This window comes from Toxotes jaculatrix, chromosome 5 (genome assembly GCF_017976425.1).
Source record: "Toxotes jaculatrix isolate fToxJac2 chromosome 5, fToxJac2.pri, whole genome shotgun sequence".
NCBI classification, from domain to species: domain Eukaryota; kingdom Metazoa; phylum Chordata; class Actinopteri; family Toxotidae; genus Toxotes; species Toxotes jaculatrix.
In genome coordinates this window covers 28531125-28542945 of record NC_054398.1, presented here as the reverse complement: position 1 = coordinate 28542945, position 11821 = coordinate 28531125, and positions in this window count along the sequence as shown.

The window sequence follows — 11821 nt, the reverse complement described above, 5'->3', positions numbered from 1 at the left end:
CTGCTATAAACCAGAAGCAGTCAGTTTAAACCTTCTGATACAAGCAGGCTGCACTGTAAGGAGACGCCACTGAAACAGGAAACACATTCGTTCACTGTTTGAGTTCGACTGCAACTGAATAGAAGACGGTGACAATTTTCAACTTTATGCTAAGTATGTCCAACAGTGAAAAACCATCAGTGAAATTTAGAGTTTAAAGAGTATTTTTTTCATTATGTCCGTTTTTCCTGACCTTTTCCACAATGGAATTTCATCCTTGGCAAAGCTCAGCCACTCCTCTTGATGCTGGAAATCATTTTGTCAGATGTTATTTTTTTCTTTGACATGAAAGTGAAATTTGCTTCCCTGTTAAAACTGTCCTTCTAAATCCACTGAGATAATTTACAATCATACAGCCACTGACTGGGAGCTCACACTGTAAATTCTGTGGATACCTGACGAAGCAGAGACTTTTCAGTGACACAAAAACAGGATTTTAGAGTCTGGCTTGATGTCACCATCGAATTAAGTGTCCAGTGCCTGGAGTTCTGTGAGGACAGTTGGTTCTTGCACTTGCATTTTCTGCTTTTCACTTTGGTCTGAAAAGAGCTGGAGATGGTCACAGAGAAGCTTCACCTGCTTGGAAAACCCTCAACATGGATGAGCAGTCAGATGAGCATGCAGCAGCTGATGCTCTTCTGATGAGGATTCCAGAGGCCTGAGGAAGGTGTAGCAGAGCAGCAGCTCAGTCGGTTACACTCTGAAGACGAAACAAGAACACGACATGCAACATGCTTTTTTACACATGATCTGTGATGGAGGGAAAATGGTTTACAATGTGATTCTAATCACAAGATGAACTTTAAAGGAATAGTTCCACATGTTTTACCTCTTGTCTGTTCAGGCTAAAGACTCCAGACTGCTGCTTCATGTTTGGACATGAGAGAGGAGTCTGTTTGAACGCAGCTGTTAAAAAACTGTGGTGGAATAAGAACATTTCCCTTTGAAATGTAGTAGTACTGTATGAGTGAATATATAGTAAAGCTCTGATTGGCTCAGAGCTTGAGCCAATTAGATGATTCAGAGGTTTGGAAGAAAAGATGCAGCAGGAAACGTGGACACGTGCACACAGAAGAATGAAGAATCACGCAGAGAGCTGACAGGTGTGAGGAACAACAGATGAGGGTGCAGACACCAGGGGGAAGCTCTGCAGGGAGGCACAGAATCCAAAGAAAAGACAATCAGAGACACAGCAAGCTTACTAATGATCTCATCATGTTTCAGATGTGAATCATCAGCAGTTTTCCCCCACATGTTCACAGGCTCCGTTCTCTCTGCTCTGTCCTGAGACGCTCATGTTGTTTTGTTCACTGTGACGTTTTCTGACAAACGCTGAGACTTTTCATTGCAAACTGACCAGAGCAAATTAATGTTGCACAAAATAACATAAAATGACAAATTTCTTTGCTTCAAAACGTCCAGGACCAACTAAAAAGTCTGCTCAGTGGAAAAACAGGACAGAGCCTCGAGGCTGCATTTGCAGATAACGTGTACGTTTTACCCGCCTGGCAGAGTTTCTCCTGTGAATCCACTGTTTCTCTGGTGTTTTCAGGCATCGTCGTGCGTGCACAGCACAGAAATTGACCCATGAACAGCCTGTTTTTTTCCCTTTGGCGGTTTTGCATGATTCAGCAGCAGCTGAGCCTGTTGCATGTTTAAAAATCTTTAATCATATGGATCATGTGGATCATACTGTTTATTCTGCTGTGTTAACAGTAGAAAATGTAATTCTCCCTCTGTTTATTCTGAAAATTAATACACACATGCATGAAAGCTGCTGCACACACTCACCTCCCCTGACACCAGTAAAAGCTGTTATAACCACAAATTTCATAACAGTGTTGATGTTAAAGGTAAAATGACGAAGTTTTTTTTCTTTGATGTGACATGAAAACATAAGTGAAAAACTGTAAAGTAAAAGAACATGATCCAGCAAACTGATGCCAACGTTTCTCAGAGTTTTTGTACAGGAAGAAGTTTCTCTCAAAGGGACCAGTACTCAGATCCACTGTCTCCATCAATCAGACCTGTCTCTGTCCAGTGATGACATCTGTAAAGTATTAAAATTCAGCCGAGAAACAGAGATTTATTTTAACTTGACGAGGGGAATTAGTTTCAGGTGCCCAGGATTCATTTTCTGTACAGACATTGGGACTAGGACTGACAGGTCTCTGACTTCAAGCCTCTGATGGACATGAAACTCTCCTGGTTGAATTTTCAGGAAAAAGCAGGAACAACTGTGCAGCCTGTGGACATAAAAACTGAAAGAGTGAAGTCAACTCTGACTCAGAGACTTTCAGAAACATCCAGTGATGTGATCCGATTCACAGAGCCCAAAATCCTGTGGCGTTCTCTGCTGACAGCGAGACGAAGAAAGAAACTTCACAAAAAACATTCAGCTGTTTAAATCCATTCACTTTCAGAACCGCTTTTCTTGCCGACTGCAACAACCGAGCGCTCTGAGTTTGTTTTGGTTCTCACCTCTGACGGCTTCTTCTTCACGCCAACAGCAGCCGAGGCTCATGGGTATCAAAGTATTTACATCCATCTGCCAAACCAAACCAACAGAAGAGATGAGATTTCTCAGCAAGAGCTGGAATATTTCCCAACAATGACTGTAACCTCACCCTATATCACTATGAAATGACCAATAATGTGATTAGTGTTTGACTGACTGATGACGTTTGTGGGGAATAATAGTTTTGGAACCTGAGACTTCACCAAACTGACTGATCTATACCTCAGATAACGAGAAGCTGTGAACTGAACTTGTTACTGTCAGAAAGTTTAACTCTTCTTCACTAATTAAACTTTAGATGTCAGTGTTGCCTCCTGCAGAGGGAACCGTATAAGTAGGACATGTTTCCATGATTAGGAAGCATGTCGAGCTTTAATGTGAGCACAGCATGCAGCACACATGCAGCTGTGCACATCAAAGCCTCCACTCACTTTACCCTCATCCTAATTATTTTGTAACATATGGATGGGGAATTATCTTTGACACAGTTTAACACAGACACGCAATTTAATTACTGTTTGACACTGGAACACTATGGTGGCTGATGACAAACCCCCATCCCCACCCCCACTGAGTCCCCAGCTTCCTCACACACACACACACACACACACACACACACACACACACACACACACACACACACACACACACACACACACACACACACACACACACATACACACACACAAACACACACACACACACACACACACACACACACACACACATACACACATCCCGACCTCCCACAAGCTCTTATCTATCTTTTCTCTTATTTTGGGTCACCATTGCACATTTAGCACAGCAGGATAAAAGGGGAAGACATGTTGTTCCTGTGCTGCCCTGAAAAAAACCCACCCAGGGGGTTTGGGGAGGTTTGGTGCTCGATGATTACATGAAGTGTGAAATCAGTCACATTCATTCAGCGGAAGCCTCAAGGGGTCTCATCAGCAGCTGGAGAGAACATCGCACCGAAACAAGCCGGAGAGCAAACTTTTCTCCCACAGTTATTTTCTCCCTCGTGTGAGTTTCACCATCCAGTGTCATTCAGAGGTATCCTCCTCCTTTCACAGGTGTGCGGCTGCTTTCACCCCAGTACCTGTATTCATTCCAGATAATTAATTAATTAAATTCCACAGTCCCAGTAAAGAAATGTGACTTTTCAGACAATTTATACATACAATCAGGGGACCACAGGGACCGAGCGTCTGTTTGGGGTGACATTTCTTGTTGGAAAGAGAAGAAAAACAATCACAAAGACACGTGACACCACCACTAAAGAATCTGGAGTGGTGCTGCCAATTTTAAGCCCCAAACCTGAATCAAGTACACAAGCTACACCTGTGCTCTTTTACCCATCACTGACAGTGGGACCAGGACAAAGGCCTGTGCACCTGTGCACCTGCACCCACTCAGAGCTGAATGACCTCAGTTGAAGAAAAGAGAAGGATAATATTATTGAAGAGTCTCAGAGCAGCCACATGATTTCTACAGGCCAGATGTCACTTTCATACCTTGTTCTTTGTTCTGGCAAAGCGCTGCACATGCAGTAAACGTTGCCACCTGTATGATGCCGCTGTATGGTGATCCACAGCTCTGCCTCAAGAGCCACTTTCGTGTTACGTGAACTTCTTTGCAAACTGCAGTTAATGTCTTCACCAGGGGACCACAGCTGGGACCAGCAGATGGAGGTTCTTGTTTATCTGAACAGCTCAGCCCATGGGCCTCCACTCAGCAGGGAGATAAAGGCCAAGCTCTGCACTGTAATTTCTCTGTCATCACCACATGAGCCTCACCAAGCCCGTAGCTTCAGTCAACTGGAGTCCTGCTTTAGCCCGTGGTGCTGGTGCCATAGATGGATGCCACATACTTAGATTAAAGCTCCGGGGAAGCAGCACCATGGCTGAATGAGATTTATATATAAACTCTGTACATGCACCATTAACCCAGCGGTAACTTGTTTTTATATCATGATCATTCTATGATGCTTTTTCCATACACATCCAGGCCATCTGTGATGCAAGAGACAGATTCCTACATGTGTCTGTAGCCTATCCAGGCTCGGTACATGGTGCCAGGGTTCTGTGTAGGAGTTCCATCTCCTGCCAAGTCCCATTCCCTCCGGCTGGCTCTACCTCCATGGGAATGGAATTTTGCACACCACCAGACACACCACCATCAGGGTCCAGTTCCTTGAGGATGACAGTGAAGAAAATATAAAATAACAGGCAACATGAGGAGCAGGGTGGGCATGGAGGTGGCAGACTCATTACATGCACTCCACAGGCCTGAGGAGAAAAATCAAACTTACTCCCAAACCCCTGTGGTGGCTTTTTTAAAAAAAATCATCTTCTCATTTTAATTCTGTTTTTCCAACAGTCCCTGTAAATATACAACACATCTGCTGCTATGACAATTTAAAATGTCTTGGTTTGAGCAGTTCATGGTTAAATGAAAAAATGAAAAATAATAACCCACATCCACTCCATGGTAACCGGTGTGGGATGATACTTGATGTGGCAGACCCTCCACGTGAACACACAGAGTGGACGTGAGTAAGGAGAGGGTGTTTCAGAAAGGCTCCAGGTCAGAACTGTGACCAGCAGAAACGTGATTTGCTGCTTGTTTTTTCTCCAACATGTGTCTGGTACTGGTGGAGTTTGTTGAGAATGAAGACAACATGAAGCAGGTTGGAGAAAGACTCAGTTCTCACCACGATCACTTCACTGTATCACAGCGAGTGAAACCACGTAAACATGGTGACTGTACAGCAGAGACGAGGAGAAATATAAGTATAAGTTTAATATACGCAAAGTCCAACGGTCACAGTGGGAACATGAATAAACCACAACAGTGCCTGATCACGTACAACACGTGTCCCATGTTGTGGTGGCGACATCACCAGCTCTGTTTTCTCAGGCAGATGGAGAGAGGGAAAAATAACATGTATTACTGCTCCCTCCTCTTCACAGCTGCTCGATAATTGACAGGCTGATCTTCTCCCTGAACACATGCAAATCACGTGCTGTGGTTTCCTCAGTGCTGGATCACGTATGACTGAAAAGTATTTATGGGAATTATGGGTAGTCCAGGTGACTCGTGAGGCTTCTGTCTGCAGGTGCAGCTGTGGTTAATCTAACAGGCAAATGAATCTCGTCACTCTATGACAGATAATGAGAAAAACACTCATCGGTCTCCTGCTGCTTCAGAGTAAGAGCCTCTCATTGCAGTTCATCATTCACCAGAATACAGTGAAATTACAATATAAAATACAAAAGACATACCAAAAAGAAAATACAGTTTTAACAGCTCAAATGCAGAGTAGAAGATCACAATCTTTAATGCAAAATAATAAGAAAAATATGTTAAATCATTAGAAACTAGTGCTGTCAAATAAATGCAGAGGAGAAAAACTGTGTTTTAATGATATTTCCAAATGAAATGTGGTGCAGTGGAAGTATAAAGTCGAATAAAATGGAAATAGTCAGGTGAAGTGAAGGTGCCTGCTGGTCTGCCGGGATCTGGATCTGTGCAACAGCTCAACATCCAACATCCTGTTTGCTCAGGGCAACAAATAAACTCTTTATGTGGGTTAACTGAGTCAAGTCATCTCTAACTCAAACTTGAAGTGGTTTGGAGAAGATTAGAGCCAAAGACACGACAGCCTCCAACATGGCCGCCACGTGACGGTGTGAGAGGGTCTGGGTGGGGGTTTTGTTTGGGCCCATTCCTCTGACCGACCGCGTTTGTGGGTGTTTTGGTTGGATGAGACTGAGACGCAAACCTGTCACATCATCCCACATGAATAACAATAAATAACTGCAGGGGAGGATTTAGACTGTAACACTGTTTGGTTTGGAAGTTAAATCTACTGCTGAGCTTCACTGCAGAGCTGTGCAGACTCAAACCAACTCACACTGATCATACAGATGTCTAAAGGGTCGATTCACCCAAATCCCGACACATTTCCCCACTTACCTCTGATGGTGTCTGGAAATGCTGATAGGTGTGGTTTTATTTTGCGAGGATCTGTGATCTGCAGTTGGGAGGAAACACTTTTAAAAAACACACAACACAAAACATAAATACTGAGACTGGTCCAGAGAAGAGACCAGGTCTCCCCTCTCCTGGCCTCTCTCCACTGATTCCTTTATTTGTTTCCATCATCTCCTCGTCGACTGCACTGAGATGTCGTGATTATGTGAAGATTTCTGTGAAGTGCTCTGATAAACCTCTTCACAGCTTAGATCAGTTAGATTTGACTTAGTTCATGTTGAGAGTCTGCAGCTGCTACTGAACAGAAACAGTTACAGCTCACATCAAAACCACAGCTGGAGTGTTTCTGTGTCAATGTGAAGTATTTTATGAATTTTATTTATGAGTCAAGTGATGCTCCCGACCTTTGGACACTGTTAAAAGCCTCACTGTGCAACTGCATAACAAAGTGAACGATAATGATAAAATCAAACAAGCTGTTTTCTCTGGAGAAATGTTTGAAAACTGGGCGTCGCCTCCTCCCTGTGATTTCTGAACTGTGTGGGAGCTTCAAACCTATGACTTTGTGTCTGTCCAGAAAAAAGAAAATAATAAGACAAACATAGTGACGTGCATTTTCAACAAGGGGAGGAAAGAGAGTGAAGGTTAGAAAAGGAGAAGTGGATGATGAAAGGATGAAGAGGAAATCCTGAGAGAACAGAGTAGAACATAATACAAAAAGTTATTGTCATTACACAGTCATGTGCAACAAAATTAGGGTGCTCTGACCAATACAGTGTGCAAAAAAAAAAAAAGAAATTCACAAATAAAATTCACAGATATAAAAAAAAACAGATTCTAAAGTATAAACTCTGAAGTATAAACAAGGTGCATTTAAACTTGAGCTTTTTGTACCGTGGAAGTGATATTGCACTGCAGATGTGGTGTGATATTGCACAAGAGAAGGAGTGGTGGAAGTAATTAGAGAAGAGGAAACAAGGAGGAGAGGAAAGAGAGAGCAGGATGAGATGAACATAAGAGGAGAAAGAGGTGAGAAAAAGACCAGAAGGAAAAAGGACGGGGGAGGAAACAAGGAGGTTAGGTCAGGGGACAAAAGAGGACGGGGCAGAGGAGTACAAGAGGGGAAAGACTAGAAAAAAGAGAATAGATTTGGGAAAAGATGAAAAGAAGTTCCCAAAAGTCTGAGATGACAGAAAAAGAGAAAATTAGGAGACGATCAGAAGACATTGCCAAAGGGACAGGAAAGGAAATGAGAAGGTTAGACCAGGTTAGAGGCAAAGGAAAGAAATGGAAGGAAAGGAAACAAGAAGGACAGATGAGAGGACAACTGAGGTCCTTAGGCAAGACAGGAGAGGACATAAAGAAAAGATCAGAGGTTAGAATGAGAGAGAGAGTGAGAGTGAAGTGGGAGTAAGTGGGAGTAAGAGAAGGAGTAAGAAGGAGAGGAAGCAAAGGAGTATGAAAGAAGGAAGGAGGAAAGGGGAGGAAAAGAAGGAGGATGGAAGGAGAAGAGAAAAGAAAATGGAAGGAGAGATAAGGGGAGATAAAAGGAAAGGAAGCTGAGGAAAGGAAACATTAGAGAAGGACAGGATGTGAATAGGGAAATTGGATTAAAAGTGAGGATATAAAAAGAACAGAAGGCGGAAAGAAAGGAAACAACGAGAGGAGAAGAGCATGGACAAGAAATGAGAACAGGAGAGGTTTGTGGAAGAGGAGATAAGACAAAGACAGAGACGAGGAGAGGACAAATGCATCTGTGGGCTCAACACAAGGATTCATAATCTCATTGTAACAGTTTCCCTCCAACTTTCACATCCACCCTGTCAATATGATTACTGACATCAAAGTCACCCCTGCAGCGTCTCAGCTGAATGTCCTCAGGCCCTTTACGTCCACACTCACACTGATGTCAGGGAGAAAATGATCAGTATATTTACTGATAATTATTTATATTTACTGATATTTACTGATTATAATTCTGTGTGACCTTCATAATCACGTTCCTTTGTCTCAGTGTGTGTGTGTGCAGAGATTAAACGCAGCCGGAGAGGACTTTTCCAACATGTTGAACCACTGAAGTGAAAATATATATATTTTGAATATCTGAATAAAATGGGCACAATGTGATACAGAGAGCAGTACTATTAAATTGAATGTGTGGCAAACGCAAATGTATGCTTTTAAAATAGAGTGCCTGCTGGCTCTAATCTCTTCCCACAGACTCACACACACTGAGACAAAGACAAATTAAATGTAAATGTTCTGCTGCTCTCATTAATCACACCCGGCGTGGACGCCTCAATTCCTGACAGTGGTTTTCACCACTCTTCATTTCTGTCTTTTCACTTAACGTCTTCCAGGATGGTCACTGTGACTGGTTTTGTCGTTTTGCTTCAAACTTGGATATTAAACCATTTTTACTTCTTTATTTTTAATGTTCTGACTGTTTCCTCACATCCAACAATAGTGTTTGACTCTAGAATCATCTAAAAACTGTCAAAACTGTCCTCGTCTACACTCCAGATTGATTCAGCTTCAGGTTTACTTAATCAAAACCAGAATGTGTCTCTAACCTCAACCAGTGTGCACCAAGTGATTTGTTTGATTTTGGACTCAGGATCTGAACCTCGGTGGCTGTCCAAGTGTCTCTCCCATCATCCACCATGAGCACCTACTACTAACTCAGGAGATACGCAGTACGCTTTTTCTCCAGTGGAAAAATATTACGAGGGAACAAAACCCAGGCCAGAGTTGAGTTTTTCCTCAAAGTTTAATTGGTAGAACAAATTAGAGGAACTTTAACAGAAGTTCTTGGAGACAGGATTGTGTAGTAACCGCTTTGTGAGCGGAACCTGGAGAACTTGTGATTTAACAAGTAACATCAGAGCAGAGTTTCATAAAACTAGATGGTGTGATTTCAAAGTGAAATTCTGAGTGAAAGTTCCAGCTGGATTTACTTTGCCTCCATGTGCAATTCAAAGTCCACTGAAGTGAACTGATTTCAGTCCAAAATGTCTCTGTGAGACACACAAACTAACCGTTGTGTGGACGTGTGGACGGACAGAGGCAGCATTCAGAGGTGCACATCATTGTTCTCTTCTGTGACTGGTCGACCATTGTTTTGTTTTGTTTGGTCAAAGAAGAAAATAAACAAGAAAAAAAATCAATTAGCTCCAACAAGAAAAAAAAAACACATTCATCTCTAAGACACATTAGACAGTGTGAACTTGTTTGTGAGTGGCAGGCAGGATGCATGCTCAGTGAATCAATGGCTACATGTAGAGAGAGAGTATCTCCACACTGACGTGAGGAAAAGTCCCAGAAGACATCTCATTAATCACTAGCAGCCTATCAGAAGCTTCATCTCTGATAAGGACGCAGGGCTTCGCTGTGCTGAAATCATACAAGCTCTGCTCTCTCCACCTGCCTGATGTGCTGAATGAAAAGCTGCTTTATCTACTGAAGAGATGTCCTCTCACAGAACACTTCATTTACCTGAGTATTTCCTTTTTATTCTACTTTACTTACTTTTATGTGTTTTTCATGTGCTATAATAAGGTCAGAATTCCACTGTATTTCCATCTGTTAAGGGAAAAAAATTGGTTCTTTGGATTTAAAACTTCACTGACAATTAATCCCATTGTCCCAAACCAATAGACACACAGAGAGCCTGGGCCCCTGGAGGTGTTATGAGGCAGCTCTGCTGCCTCTGGGGTTTTGTTGCTTTCTCTTTTCTGTGTCTCTGTGTATGTGTGGGTGTGGTTTTGGTGTGTTTTTTTCAGTTCCTGGATTCCTGGGCGGCTCCTCCCCACTCTGGCAATTAGCCAGAGGCTCCTGCTCTGGCTAATTGTGCACACCTGTGCACAATCTGGGTGCAATCAGTCACCTCAGAAAGAGGCTTGGCGCTCCAGCGCTTCCTCGCCAGTTCGCTCCATCATCTTCCACTGTGACTAGATCTCTGTGCCTTTTCTCTCGTGAACCTTTTTGGATAAACTTACCTTGTTTGAACATTGCTCTCCTGACTCATACTAATCAGTGTGCTCTCTCTCCTCCTGCATCGCCACTGTCTTTTTCTGTTTTTTTCATTCACCATTTATTCTGAACTGTGCCAATAAACTGGTTCAATTTATCATCTCCTCTCCCATCTGCTTTTGGGTCCAGGCCTTGAACACTGACTCAGTCATAACAGAACGAACTGGCCAAAACATGGACCCAGCGGACGTGGAAAAACTCCTACGCCCATGGTCCCACATCGCCATAGACTTTGTCACAGGTTTACCTCCCTCCAACGGCCATACCACCATCCTTAATGTTATCGATCGCTTCTCCAAATCTGCCCATTTCATTCCCCTACCTAAACTCCCCTCTGCACGTGAAACCAGTGACACACTGGTTTCTCAGGTTTTCAGAATACATGGCATCCCCTCTGACGTAGTTTCCAACAGAGGTCCACAATTCACTTCACAAGTCTGGAAAGTTTTCTGTAGTTCCCTAGGTGCCACCGTCAGCCTCTCCTCTGGTTTTCACCCCCAGTCCAATGGACAAACTGAACGTATTAATCAGGAGTTTGAAGCCGCTGCCTCTCCTCCCACAACCCCTCCTCCAGGCACACATGCAACTCTGCAGGCACGTTTGGAGGGATGCCCGCAAAGCACTCCTCCGAACTGGTGCCATCAACAAACGCCGGGCTGACCGACACAGGACTCCAGCCCCCGTTTACTTCCCTGGTCAAAAGGTTTGGCTGTCAACCAAAGACATTCCTTTAAAGGTAGACTCCACAAAACTGGCTCCTAAATTCATTGGCCCTTTTGAGGTGGAAAGAATCATTAACAATTGTTGCTGTCCGTTTGAAACTGCCTCAGTCCCTACGCATTCACCCCACATTCCATGTCTCCCTGCTCAAACCGGTCTCCTCCAGCCCTCTCACTCGTGAAACCTGAACAGCTTATCAGTACCTGCACACTGAGGCAGGTTCCCCCGCTGCAGCCCAGGCTGGAATATGCGTGTGATGGATCACAACCATCACTCTCAGGAGTTCTGTGAGATTTTCAGCTCCTAACACTAAATTATATTTATGACTGATTCTCTAATCCAACAGTGTGACACAGCTGTCACTTCACAGAGGCACTGGTTTGTTGTCAGAGTGTAAATACCCAGCTAGCAGAGAGAAGGCACAACTGATTCCTGGACTCATGTTGGTAGCTAAAGAAGCTGAGGGCTGCCCTGATGAGGAGGAATGGAAATGATCCCATGTTCCTCACAATCCTT